Genomic DNA, 14449 nt, shown 5'->3' on the forward strand with positions numbered 1-14449 from the left:
CATTGCTCCACTACATTGTGTCCCTGACTACAGGTTAAATATAGAACCATTGTTAATAATGGTTTGTTGTGAATAGTTTTGCATTGTTTTTATCCCTTTGGAACACTGCACCTATGTATTAAAAACTAACTGAGACTTCTGAGCCTACTACAGTTAGCTGCTGGGGATGTCAATTTTCCTGGACAAAGAATGAACAAATGGGATTTTTTAATTTAAGTTGATAGAAAAACAAAGTTTATTACAAGCATTTTACCACTCGTGCGGTTTTTGTTGTCTTCCCTTAGCCTTAAAGTGAAGTGAGGACAATTTAGTGTGACGCTGTTATTAAGAAATTATGAATCAGATTTCAGCCTGACTTTCCTTCTTCAGAGGAATACAATGACATTATATCTTAAAGTGGAACAGAAGTACGAAACTGCATTTTAAGTGCTTAATTTCTGTCTTCAGAAGTGAATTTACCACTAACTTCAGTCACTTATTGGGAATTCATCTTTTGAGAATGTAATTTGCTTCCAAGAAATTCTTGGCAGATTTTGTAGAAGAGAGAGAGAGAGAGAGAGAGAGAGAAAAAAAGCAACGAGCTCTCAGAAACTAGGCTGGTATGTGACTGGGAGATTAAGTGAAATGCAATGGCTGTAATTTTACTTTTACGCACGCAACTGAACCAAGAGGACACACTGTCAGCTTATTAGCTGATCTTGATAAGGCCTGTGTAGTGTACCCGTGACAGTGATTAATTTCCCAGCTGTTCAGTCAGAGTAGGAAGTACATAGTGGGCTGTGCGTATTTTCACCTGTCGTTCTGTACTTTCCAATATATACTGTGTGTGTGTATTCGTGTGGGCAATGGAAAGCAAAAGCAGGTACATTTCCACAGCATTGCTGGAACCACGCTGTTTCATTGCTTCATATATCTTCACTAGGATTGCTGTTATTGTGTTGATGCCCCAAGAGGGAAAAGTCTGTTTATAGAACTGTTTCATTTCCAGGCACTGGACCTAGCTGGGAAGATTTTTTACATTAGCCTGCTCATGTTGAACATGAAAACATGCGTGTGTTCATTTAATCCAGTTAGCTTTTTGTTTTTGTTGTTTAACTTTCCTCACGGTGGCAATACACTTAGACCATGGACAACGCGAGGTAAGTCATTGCTTTAATTTTAGTTGTGCCTGTCGCACCTTGTTCTGTTCCTTGTTTAGCACAAGGGAATTCATCTTACCGGGCTTCAAGCTATCACTTTGATGGAGGAAGACAAAAGTTTGGATTGGCAGCTTCTGGCTGGTTTAAATTGTAACACAAGCGAACCAAAATGACTAGCACTGCTGGTCATGTTTTATTAATCTGACTGACTGAAGTGTGATCGTGACGGGCTATGAGAGACAAACAGCCTCTGCCAGAAGTTTCTAGGAAGAACTTCCCAAATAGCAAAAACATCCTATGTCTCACCTGGAAATTGTGCAAAACACCAGCTCCAAATTGCTAATGCTATTGGTCCCGGCATCACTTCACTGACTTGTAATGAGGAAAGGATTTTCGTAAACTAGAAACTTTGTGGTCTTGAAAGCTTAATTGAAGACCTTTCCGACCCTTTCGCTCAAGCTTTGCTTCACTCTCAAATGATCAGATGTTGCTGTTTTTTTTTCGTTTTTGAACAAATCCATCCATCCATTTTATCATCAGCTTTAAAAAGATAGCCTTTTGAGCCAAAACCTAATCCTTTTCTTACCTTAATCAGGTTTAGTTTACATACCTAAATAAAGTCTAACCACGTAACCTCACGCATACTCAATATTCCAGGTAAAAAAATCCAACAAGACTGAGTCAGGTCCTCTGGACGGGTTTTACTTTCTTCCGAGGAGCTGCAAGCAAACTCAGCCGTATAAGCAGCGCCTTCGCATAGTGAATCAACCAGCTGCTGGTGACATCCAAAACTAGTTGTTCACATGCAAAACAGGACCTTCAGCCTGATCATTAGGGCCCTGATGGGCGCCTGCTATTCACAGAGGGCTGAGTGATACTCGCAATAACAGCACTGTAGGAAGAGGACAGTTGGACACGGAGTCCTCCGCCCCTGTTCAGCGACAGGCGGGTTCTCCTAACAAAGATGGCTTCCTTTACTCCTCCCTCAAACCAACGTTCATCTCTATTAAGGATGTGCACATCTTCATCCCTGAAAGAGTGTCCGCTGTTCTCGTCATCACTTCTGGTCACATGGTTGAAAGTGATGTGAATGAATGATCCCACCACTCCACTGTCATTGACCAGTGAGTTCTGATGTCTGAAAACCAAATGACACTTTGTATAGATTTGTTTGCTCTTATAGTCCCATTATTAGTACTCACAGCTGCATTCTTTTTGTTACCTATGACCCAGAAGGCAATGGTGTTAAGTATGTTTTGTTCTGTACACATCTTAATGTTATGCTTACTTGTTTTCACTGAAATTGGAGGTTATTAATGTTTAATTTACCTGACTTTATTTTTCTGCATATTGCTTTTGTCGTAGACTGTATGCATGTTGTTTTACTTCTCTTTTTATTGTGCTACATGTTTGAAAGTGACCTAGTTTACTGACTTATAGTCACAAGCTCAATTTACAACCAAATCATTAAAAAGGGCAGCAATGGCTGACCAGACCAAAGTCAAAGTTTCCTAGGAAGTCCTCTGCTTCCTGTCATAAATCTGTTGCCCCATATTCCTCTAAAAAGCCCAGAGAATCCAAAAAAGCTTTTAAAAATAGTGCACAAGCTGCTGAATGGGAAAAATGACTGGCAGTCCTCCCAGTGGTAATGATGAGCTGAGAATGAAAGAACATTTCAGATACCCATTTTTTCACAGATGTGATGTCAAAACTGCATTTCTGTTTTTTTTTTTTCTGCAAAGGATATTTTCCCTAAAATTGCAGGAAATGTTCCAAACATCCCTTGAATTACTGAGTCACAAATTGATCCACTAAGGGCCCAACTTTGTTGTCGAGTTTGTTTTGCCTATTACTGTTCAACTATGTTCTTTTAACAATATTCCAACAACTATTAGGAAAATTGCATTAACCAAGATTAGTTGCTAATTTTAAACCCTTTTCTGTTTCGTACTTTTAAAAGTTAAAAACAGCAACGATGAAATTGGAACAGAACCTCAGAAGTAAATGTGTGCAGATTCTTTCAGGAACAAAACTGTTGAAAACAAAAACAACTTTCAAAAAATTGCACATTCAGAGTGTTTTGGTACATAAAAGTAACACAAGAACCAGTGAAGACTGATTGCAATTTATTCCCCTTCAATTATTTATTCATTTTACAAATTGGCACTGCCATTACATCAAAAATAAAATAAAAATAACGAGAAAAAAAAATCTCTTTTAGTGAGAAGGCTGAGAAGGGACCTCGAGCAGGTCTACAGTCAGGCAGGGGGGCCATCTGCCCTGACAGACTGAGGGGGTAAGAGGACCCGAACGGACACAACAACATCAGACAGACCAGTTTGTGAGGATCAAGGGTCGCCTGTCTGAGGGGGCGGTCAGACTCACAGGAGAACAGCAGGGGGCTGAACTCCCAGCGTTTCAGAGTTCTGGCACAAACTCAGATGGCTGTAATGACTGGAGTTAGGTCGGTGCTGGACCTCGTGTTTCCTGGTGTGGGACCACTGGTAAATGTTCAGGAAATGTTGGGGTTGCCACAAATAAACAGTGGATTAAATTTGGGTGGCGATCCAGATTATGATCCGGATCGAACAGTTTTTTTAATCACGCCGTGGCCCTGGTGGAGGTTCGCGTTCTTTGAGTGCTTACTGGATTTGTATTGTTTTTTTCAGGAAGGCCTGATGGCCTGTAAGACCAGTGAAATCCAGGATGGGCTCCTACATTCAAGTGAAGCGATACACTGGCTGTGAGTGAGTCAGCAAAGAAACTTCAACAGTCACAACAAGCACAACAGGTGAAATAGTTAATAACACTCGCAGGCAACACGATCCAATAAAATCTTTGAAATGAAATTAATTTATTTGCGAGAAAAATCACATTTTTTTTTTTTTTTTTTTTTCAATTGTGAAGATTTAAGTAGCAACAGTAATAATTTCTTATTATTAGCATTATTAGCATTATTTATTTTTTCATTTTCTTTTCAGGTACAACCAAGCAAAGGCACGAGTTCGATCCAAAGAAAGAACGGCTCCAGAGCGCACAGGTTCTACTTGACCTGGGTACGGTTCCTGGTCCAGATGGTTCTGGCGCTCTGATCGAAGCTGCTGATTATAAGGAATGAGCTCCTGTTTCTAAAAGTCAGGCTGATTCTGAACTACACAAAGATTAATGACCGAAAACATTCTGTTAAAAGGCCAGTCAAATGCATTGACGCTTAATGAGAAAAGTTTTAAGACAAATAAAGATAAAGTCAGATACGGCACTGGGATTCTGTCTTTCCTTATCCTGACCAATGTTTTTGATCTGGTGAAGTCACTCGTACCTAACCTTAAACTAAACAGTGATCTCAGTCGATTTAAAGATTCGTGATGACCATAATACATCTATAGCTGAACCTTGCAGTGCAAGATTTGGCTTTTAGATTCCAAACTTCTAGCTCTACCATCTCTAGGACATTTCTGAATGTTCTATATGTGCATCTGAAGAAGATCCTGAATTGGCCTGAGAGAAAGAGGACACTGCTGACAACAACTCCACAGATCAGCATCAACAAGGTTATGTTCAAACTGAGCACCCGTATCGAGATGACTGTGGGTTATCGAAGCGCCAGAAAAGGAACTAAACTCTGGGAGAAGAGGCGCAGATGGGACGTCCACAGATAGCTTGCATCGAGATGCTGCGTATCTGCCTGGTGTTTGTAGTGGAGAGGTGGAGGCATCCGGATCAAGAGTCAGTGACTCAAATAAACTGAGCAAACTGATGCAAACTGTGGGCACAAGTTGCTAAACATACCAGAGAAAACTGCTAAAACAACAGAGAGCCATTAGTCAGAGGGCTCTTCAACAGCAATCAGCACAAGAGGTCATTCATGCCAACTGCGATAACTCTTTATAATGGCTATTTGTTCATTATTATTACTTTTTGTTATGTCATTTCATTAAAACTCTGTTTTTGTTGTTGTTGTTTTGGTAAAAATCGTATTTTTCTTTTATTTATTTTTTTTCTCCCTAAATGATTTGCTCTGTGGCATGATTTTCCTTCAGGGAGTAATAAATTCAGCTCAGTTCGCCTCAGCATATTGGCTGCAGCACGACTCAGCAGGCTGCTGGGCCGTGTTGTTTCAAACCCTCTGTTTTCATCATGTGGTCATTTCATTCGAGACCCCCGCGCTTCAAGGCAGGAAAGTTTTCCACTGAAAGCAAGCGAATAAATAATGAATTAGGCCAAAGAGGAGGCGAGGACTCGGGAGCGCATTGGTGCAAAGGACTGACGCAAGCAAACACAGTGCGTGTCCACATCTTGGTGCGAGTTGTTTACGTGCATGTGGCCGGAGAGGAGGAAGATCGGCTCCGAAAGCCTGTCTCGACCGTGTGGCTGGGTTTGCGTTTGGATGAAAGCAGAGGCGAGGGTTAATTCTGATCACTCTGAAATGAGAAAAAGGGCTAAAACTAGAGGCAAAAGCAAATAATAGAAAAGAAATGAGGATCGCAGAAGTAGCTGCTTTCTGTTGAAACAAAGGTGCGTCACGCTCGGTTAGCAAATAGGAGAGCATTTCTTTGGTGCTTGTGAAAAGCGGGAAGAATTTCATGGGAATGTCCTGTGGGTTTGAAGCCTGGGGGGGTGGGGGGGCTGTGAGACCAAAATAGCTACTGGTTCTAATTGTTGGATCAGATGCTTTGTGCTGCTCTTTGCTTATAATTATAAAAAAAAAAAAACAATGTTTCCCATCAAAGATGATATCACATCCACTCATGTCAGATCCCGTAGCGTGAACTCTTCCATTAGGTGCCTCAAAATGAAATAAATCTGTCTTTTTCCAAACATTTATGGTAGGCAGCTATGTTTACTGTTCAAATCCAGTCACGAGGAGGAAAACGTCCACTCGTTTTCAACTCGAGGGCTTTATTCAGGACATAAAACAGTCATTTGGCATTTACCAATTTGTAATGGTATTCGAATTAAACCAGAAATGCACAAAAACTCACAACAGATTCCATTATGTCATTATTTACGAAACAAAAAAACGAAATGGATAAACTGCACAACACTAAGATTTAAGCAGCCTGTAGACCCTCCTTTAGCAGCAAAAACAAGGCAGTTTTCTCCGTGTGACCTAATCAGTCTTTAACATGGTTGTGGAGGAATTTTGACCCACTTATTGTTCATTGAGGTTTGCAGACATTTGTTTGTCTACACAGTTCAATGAAGGTACCACAGCATTTCAGTCAGGTTCAGGTGTGGACTTTGACTGGATCATTACAACTCCTTGATTCTTTTTTTTTTTTCTTTTTCAGCCATTTTGTTGTAGATCAGCTGCTGTGTTTGGGATCATTGTTCTGTTGCATCATGACCCAGTTCGGTCCAAGCTTCAGCCGTCAGAGAGATGGCCTCACATTATACTCTAGAATCCTTTGGTCTACAGAGGAGTTCATTGGGAAACTGATGACTGCTAAGTGCCCAAACCACAACTCCCCCTCCATCGTGCCGACAGCTGGTAAGAGGTGTTTTTGCTGATACGCTGTATGTGGTTTTAACCAAACATGGGGTCCCAACCCCAGCTTTGGGAACCACAAGTCTTCAAAAGGCAAACTAGTCTTTTTTTCTTGCTTTGTGAAGGCATTTCCCTTCTTTTCCCCAGGGCTTTCTCAGTTCAGACTGAAAAGTCTAAAGTTCCAAGCTTTTAAACATCATAGTGAGTTGCTCCGTCGAGGGTGACCTAGAGTCACATGTTACTCACCCGCCCTGTCCCTCCCTACTGATAGCTGATAGGGTCTTTGTTAGCCTGCACCACATGAGAGACGCTCTGGTCACATGCATGAAGGTGAAAAACAAACTCAGCAGGGTGGTGTACACGGTCCAGTGCTGTGAGGAATGTTCAGACCTCTAAATCGAGAAAACTAAATAGCCTCACCACAGACCCAATGCACAACACAAGAAGGCCAAGACTTCCCTGTCCACAGTGCAAAGAAAAGGGACAATCTTTTGAGGACACTAATCTTGATAATGTGGGCAGAGAAGGCAGATGGTTTGAAAGAGGAATCTATGTTAAAGGAAAAAGACCAACTTTGAACACAGAAGGAGGTCTTTGGTTTCACATGTCCAGTTCCTACAGTACAATTTTAAATCAGTTTCACTTTGATTTGCACATTTATGCACGCCACCAAAACATCTCTTATGTCGTACAGACTACAAAAAGACCCTAACAACTCTCAGGAGGGTTGGAAAGAGCTTTTTTCTTTAAAATTAACAGAGTTTTGGCCATTTTTGTGTATTCTAAGGTCAGCTGGCTGTAACAGCCATGTTAAATCAGGGTTACACCCAAAGCTAATGAAGATGCACATTAAGTGTTTATTTTCTGAAAGATAAATTAAAATATGTGCTGTAGTTCATAAAATATGTTACGTAAAAACAAACAGTGTTGACTGTAATATACAATGGAAAAGTTTCAAAATTAGATCTAGTGCGATTTGTTAGTGTTCAGAGTATGTGTTAGGGGTGACTCTCAGCTACTACCACACCAAACTTTAGCTCAATAACTGTAAAACTGACCAAGTTGTAGCCATTTTAGTGTTTGCAAAGGATGATTACCTGGGGTGGCCATCTTGAATCAAGTTGACTCCAACAGGTAATCAGCTGTTGATGTACACCCAATGATTTCTTTCTGACAGTTTCCTTTAAATCCATCTTTTGGTTCATGGTATATTTTGCTAACAGACAGACATACACACAAACACATGCAAAAACTGATCAGCCACTTTTCACTTTTTGATGGTGGGCATTAAAAAACAAGAAAAGAAGTCCAGTTATCATATCTTTTTTTTAATTTTTAGGATTTGCCACTTCCAAGATGAAGGAGAAATTCATACACTCACTGGTTTAGGCAACCTTTTTCATTGCGATAATAATAGTCGAGGGGTCGTTGTTGATAAGTTGAGCTAATGGCTGGCTGACTGATACAGAATCACAAATTACTCACAGCCAGACATAAATGCAAACACACACAGTGATGGCAACAAATACGACACCCCATTGTGTTTATTATTGTGTACACAGCTGATTCTCCTCTGTTTGGAAAGGACTTTTTAACACCACACGACATTGTTTCTTTTTTTTATTAATTCCAATTAGAGTCAGTGTGAAAATAAAGTTGATCAAAAAAGAAAACATTGTAATTGCGTACTACCGCCACTCTGTGTCTGGTGTGAGTTCGAGTGTATATATCTGTGAGAGAATGACACGAGCTAAATCATCAGCGGCTCGCTTATCGGTGCCAGGAAACTTCACACATTGACGTCTTTGCTCAACAGATTGAGGGTGCGGCGCCGAGGAAGTCTCACAGTGTGATGCTGTCAAATGGTGCCAAGCTGTCACTCACACGTGCGCGGGGGACCTGTGCACGCACATGTGTGCATGAGCCTCAGTCAGCATGTTTATCCCTACATGGCAGCCTCATGCACTCCCCTGGCGCTCTGATGGTTTTAGACACAGATTGACGGTGTGTGCCGTCATCAGACTGTGGAAAACCTGGTGCTTTCTGAGGCCACAGCACGTTCGGTGTGTGTGTGGATTCTGAGGACACATAAATCAGTTTGACATACCTGCCCTCTGAGGGGAATATTGAGACACAAATATAGCGGTGTTAGCAATTTGATCATTTCTTGTGTGGGTGTTGACAACAAGGAGACAACTTAAAGTGTGTAATACATCATGAAGATTAGTTTAAGTCGAATGCAAACAAGCATTGTTGTTTCTGTAGACTTTTGTTATTGCTAGACATGGCCATGGTGTATCTATCTGGAGATCTATAGATTATTGCAAATTAATTAAACCAATCTTTTAGTGATTTAGTGCCATAAAAAAATCTAATTAGATCCAGAAGGATGCGTACCATATCACCAAAAGAATTTTGGTATTTAGAAATTTTAATACTTCTTAAAATAGCCTCAAAAACATGGCTCTGTCTGTAGAAACGTCCACACAGAAAAACGGCCCAAAACGCTGCAGTGACTATGCCAAGCCTGTACGTGGCACTGTAACGCGGCCCCAAAAACTACACCAAAAACAGGAAACAAGGCCCAGAGCATGTGCATCAAGCTCACGTTGGGTAAAAAATGGAAACTCAACAAAAAGAAGAGGTTGTAGGCCAGATTAGATTTTCAAAAGCACGTGTTTTGGCTCTCCTAAAATGCTGTTTTCATCTAGATGCAGAGGTTAGCAGGTTAGTGAGTTTGGAACATGTTCTTGTACCACTGTTTTGATTCAGGTAGATATTAATATTCTATTTTCTGCAAGTTTCCAAACTGGTAATATGCTTTGACTGATAGCCGATAATTGACGATCAGACCTCTTCTAATGTGGAATGGCGATACTGCATCCACTCTAATACCCTCGTCACATTTTTTTTTTTGCGTTCTGCCTGTGGTGATTTGGGTTTTTTCCTGTGTTTTGTTTTATTTCTGTTTTAGTTTATTGGTTTGTGTTTAGTTTCTGTTTTCTTGTTTTTCACTTTCTCATTCCTCCTCAGTCTATTTCTCTCTCTGCATTCCTGCCACGCCCACTTACACCTGTCAAAGCCTGCTAATCATGTCACCTGTCTCCACTTACCTGATTATCCTCAGCACTTTAAAACCCGGTCATTTCTGTCTATACTCCGCTGGTCCATTGTCATTGTTTTGCCTGTTGTCTTGACGTCTGTTCCTGGTTTTGTTGCTCCATGTCCATGTTCCGTTTGTCTTTTTGTTTTGCTGCCACGTCAGCTGTTTGTTTTAATTTTGTTTCTTTAGTTTAATAAATTAGTTTTCGTTCCTCTGATAATGAGTCTGCGTTCTGGGTTTGCCATCGTCTCCACCGTTCCTGACACTGCCTTGCAATGTTTTGTTTTTTTTTGGCATATTGAGAGTCTTGGCTGTAAAAGCATAACGTCACAAAACTTGCCTCTTAACATATCTGATACTCTAGCACACACAGCAACGCCAGGCTGCCACAGATTTATTGGTCTTAAATTTCCATAAAATGTGTGGCAACTTTCGAACGCCACTTACATACACCTACACGTCTTAATAATGAATTTACCGCAGTAGTGACCCAGCAATAATGTTAGATAATCTCATGTTCTGCTATTCAAACAGTGCCAGCTTTGTACAGTGTCCACTGCTGCTGGTGGTACAGCAGACTTACATCTGCCCTGTCTTGGTGGGGATTATTTTTTGCGGGCATGTAGTTTATGCAAGGTTGCTGTGATGTTTTGTATGGAACCAATTACCTTTATGAGTGCTTATATCAGGTAAACTACAAAAAAAAACAAAAAAACAACACAAGGTATTTCTCCAGCTGCAGCGTCAAGGCAATAGCGGTGCTTACACAACTTCCTTCATCCTTCAAAATAAAGAGCGTTAACATGTACGCTTTAGCGCTGCTCTCAAAAGGCTTTTTAAACATCTGAAGCTCATAAAAATATCTTACACGACGACTGCAACGTGGTCCTTGCCTCCCGTTTCACACTCACCGGTGAAAATGGCAGATAAACAGCCACAAGGTCACAGTGATGCGGTAACACTAAGGCGATGGAGCATAAGCAGTTCATAGGCCATAGTATGCTGTAACCTTTTCACCCTTTAACCCAATATATATGCAAAATATGTAAAGGGAATGCATTGTGAATATTACACATACTGTATATTATTCAAAATGCTCTTCTTTACACAAGGATCCACCTAATAGGTGTTTCTGGATACTCCAGAATAAGAAGAAACAGCGTGACAGCAGCTTTATGATGGCCCTTAAGGCAGTAGTTTAGATCTTTAGAAGTGGGGTTCTGTGAAAAGGTTATGAGCAACTCATTTCTTACCCGTTTTAGATAGCTGTTTGAACAACCTCTTTCTGAAGAAACAGAAATAAGTTCTGACAGACTTAGACGCAAACAGGTTGTCCAAGCATGGCCAAAAATCAAAGTGCGTGTTGCTGGTGTCTTAAATTAACTCCAATCTCAAAACCTTTCATAGCTTTTCACTCAGACGCCATTTCAAAAGCTTTTACACCACTCTCGGCTTCACATTCCATGGTTCTTCTGGAAGAAATATTATGAATTTCCTGCTAGAAATGCAGGTTGCTGCTGCTGCCACTATTTGCACTGTAACCATAGAGCTTCATGTAAACAAAATAATAACTGTCTAATGCAAAACCGACACCAGTGTACAGGTTTAAAAAACACCATTAAATACAATTTTGGAAATTGGAGTTTTACGGCAACATTTCACATGGGTCTGGGCCCTGCTCGGAGTAGCTACAAGCTCAATGATCTGGTCAGAATAAAACCCTATTTTTCCAAACTGATGTCGTTCAGAATGAAGTGTGCTGAGATTAAAGTAAAGCTTAGATTACAGTATAGTTGTTTGTTTTTAATTGTCTTTAGAAGTTCATTTAAAGTTTAATTTAGAATTTAAGCAGTTTCGTTTCGAGCTGTAAGTTTCTTTAAACTTCGTCTAAAATGCAGTGAGTTCATTTAAAGTCCAAGGTCGCGTGCATGTGAGTGTGCACATGGAGCTGCTCAGTAAGGTGTGAGGTTGTGAGCTCAACCACTCAGTGAGGTGTACGTGTAAATTGGTGTATATTGGCCCGGGATGGCTACAAACGTACATAGGAGAAGAGTGGTCCAAAGTATGTATAGGTGGGTCTATGGGTTTTCACAGTGTTTCAGTCCACCACAGAAAAGGCCCATCAGCGCTTTTCTGTCTAAAGAAACTCTGCTATTTTAACATTAACCGAACCACAATGACTATGTTTTATTGTGCTTTTATTGAATCAGTCATGGTTTGGTCAAACAACATTGAGAGAAAAGAGTTCTCTTTTGCAGGTTGTTAAGCTGTCGTCTAAACTGATAGGAGGGATGCAACAATCAGTCAAATCCCTGTACAGCAGCCAGGTACAGCGGGTAGCTTCTTCTGTTGATGATTTTCATCCCCTTCATAGTGAGTTTCACCTTTTTCCCTCTGGGTAGAGGTTTTTAGTCCTAAATGTAGGGACTTTGTTCCTCCTGCTGTTATTGAAACGAACAAGCTGAAATTACTCCAACGCTCTCAGCAGTTTATAACAAATTCCATTGAAATGAAATCTAGTGTTATTTTTTTTTCAACACTTTTTATGTATATATGTTATTCTAATTTTTAAGTCTTACTCTCCTTTTTTGTGTCCAACTTTAATTTGATGTGTGGAGCCTCGAGCATTATTACATGGTTCTGTTTATGTTGATATGTTTTTACTTTTTACAATGTGAGTGTGTGCACGGATATGTATGTTTTGAACCACTGCAAAACAAATCTACCCTTGGGTATGAATAAAGTAACCTAACCTAACAGAGGGAAGGCAGAGAAATCACCCACAGGGAGATAAAGGGAACTGTTCGATCTGGTTTAAGTTGTTTTAAATAAAGGTGTCATATATTCATCTTACCTTTAATTTTTGTTGAAGTTGTATGAAAAATGTACCTTTAATTTTAACCAGGTTGTTTCATGAAAACATGTCATGTAATCACAAAGAGGTGCCATGTGGGAGAAACATGTAACCAGAAGTTTGTTGTTAAACATAGTTAAGTCATAATTCATTAAGGCTGGATGATATTTCTTTTACAAAACATACATAAAGAAAGTTTAATTCTTATTGTGTCTTGTGTGTGCATCTGACACGCACTGGTGGAAAATCTCCAGGAGAACAGTACGTCTAAACTCAAGCGTGTCGAAGGAGGATGGCATCGCAGAACCACCTGCACTGTACACGATTAAAAATCTGTCAGGATAGTTGGTGAAAAATAAAAAACAAGCGGGAACTTCACGCAGCCACGTGCAAGGAGGAGGGGCCCCTCTATACTATATAAGCCCCGTATCATCTGGTGGCAATGGATCAGTAGGTAGGTGTTCTTTTATTGGAAATCAGAATGTAAATTTAAAACCTGAGTCAGTATTCAAGGCCTGTAATACAGTTTTATGGGATATTTATTATTTGGGACATGTCAAATACCTGTACTATGGGCGGCAGTGGCTCAGGAGGTAGGGGCTGGGAGGGTTGCCAGTTCGAACCCCCGCTCTGTCTGTCTCAGCTGCTGTATCCTTGGGCAGGACATTTTACTGGTGGAGGTCAGTGGCGCTGATTAAATGGCAGCCTCACTTCTGTCAGTCTGCCCCAGGGCAGCTGTGGCTACGATGTAGCTTACCACCATCAGTGAATGGATGAATGACTGATTGTAGTGTGAAGCGCTTTGGGGTCCTTGGACTTGATAAAGCGCTATTTATGCCATTTACCATATCTTGACTGTCTGATCCCAACAGGGTTTAACTCTGTTGTCTGCAGTTAAAGTCCTGTTAAAATAACTACTTTTTCCTTCTTCTCTGTATTTATAAGTGTTATGTTTGTAACTCTGTAACTCTTCAGTCATTGTATTCACTGTATTCCATGACTGACTCAGTAAGTTTTGTCTTTGTTGGCGGCTGGCAACAAAGATTACTTACATGCCATGGACTCCTGTGAGTTTTAGACTCCTTTGTGTTCCTCTTTTTTCATCCCTGAGCAAGCTTTTCAGCTGTTTTAAGGAAGGCTCAGGGTAAAATGCAGCTTATTTAAAGAATAAAATAACATAATGTGAAGTAGATGGAATTATTGATTCAATTCAGTTTATTTCTATAGTGCCAGGTCACAACAATAGTCATCTCAGGACATTATACAAAAACATTAATATATATTATAAAGAGCCAATTAGTAAAAGTTATCTATCTAAGGAAGCCAGCAGATTGCATTGAATCTTCACTTCGTCATAGTCTCCCATTAATACTGTAAATTTCCCACGACATTAACTGGCGAGCCAGCCAGGAGTTATCAGACAGGTTTAATGACAAATTGGAATAACTTTAAGCAAGAAGGGATTTAAAACAACAGAAATAATACACAACAAAATCTGCAACAGGAAAGATATTATTTATTCATAAACTTGTCACAGAACTTCTCTTGTGATAAAAATTTAATTTCTCTCCATTTCAATTCATTTATTGCACCAGGAAATGTTTAAAGACCATCAGCTCATGTTTGAAACGTCATCAGCTACAATCCTGAAATTTGTCATAACCAGGACAAATCTGACCTTATCTACCAAAAACCAGTTTAAACCAAAACACAAGAACCTGCATTCTGATATTTTGTTTGAGTCCTTGTCAGAGCGCCCGTTATGTTTTGTAGGATTCCTGAAGAAATGACACTTCCCCATGATGACTGAGAGGAAAACAAGTTTTCACTTTCTTGTCCTGGCTGTTTATTTTGCTCCTGCCCTA

General features: G+C 40.2%; 1 long non-coding RNA gene across 2 annotated transcripts; it reads left to right on the forward strand.

The window, feature by feature from the left end:
* Positions 1-852: 852 nt before the first annotated feature.
* Positions 853-4972, forward strand: LOC112450511. Of its 2 annotated transcripts, none has more exons than XR_003039154.2 (3): positions 853-1139; positions 3809-3930; positions 4121-4972. It is a non-coding gene; the product is annotated as an uncharacterized LOC112450511 (long non-coding RNA). The 2 variants fall into 2 exon arrangements; XR_003039155.2 differs by lacking the exon at positions 853-1139 and adding an exon at positions 3194-3643.
* Positions 4973-14449: the final 9477 nt, after the last annotated feature.

Source organism: Kryptolebias marmoratus, linkage group LG17 (assembly GCF_001649575.2).
Source record: "Kryptolebias marmoratus isolate JLee-2015 linkage group LG17, ASM164957v2, whole genome shotgun sequence".
NCBI lineage: Eukaryota > Metazoa > Chordata > Actinopteri > Cyprinodontiformes > Rivulidae > Kryptolebias > Kryptolebias marmoratus.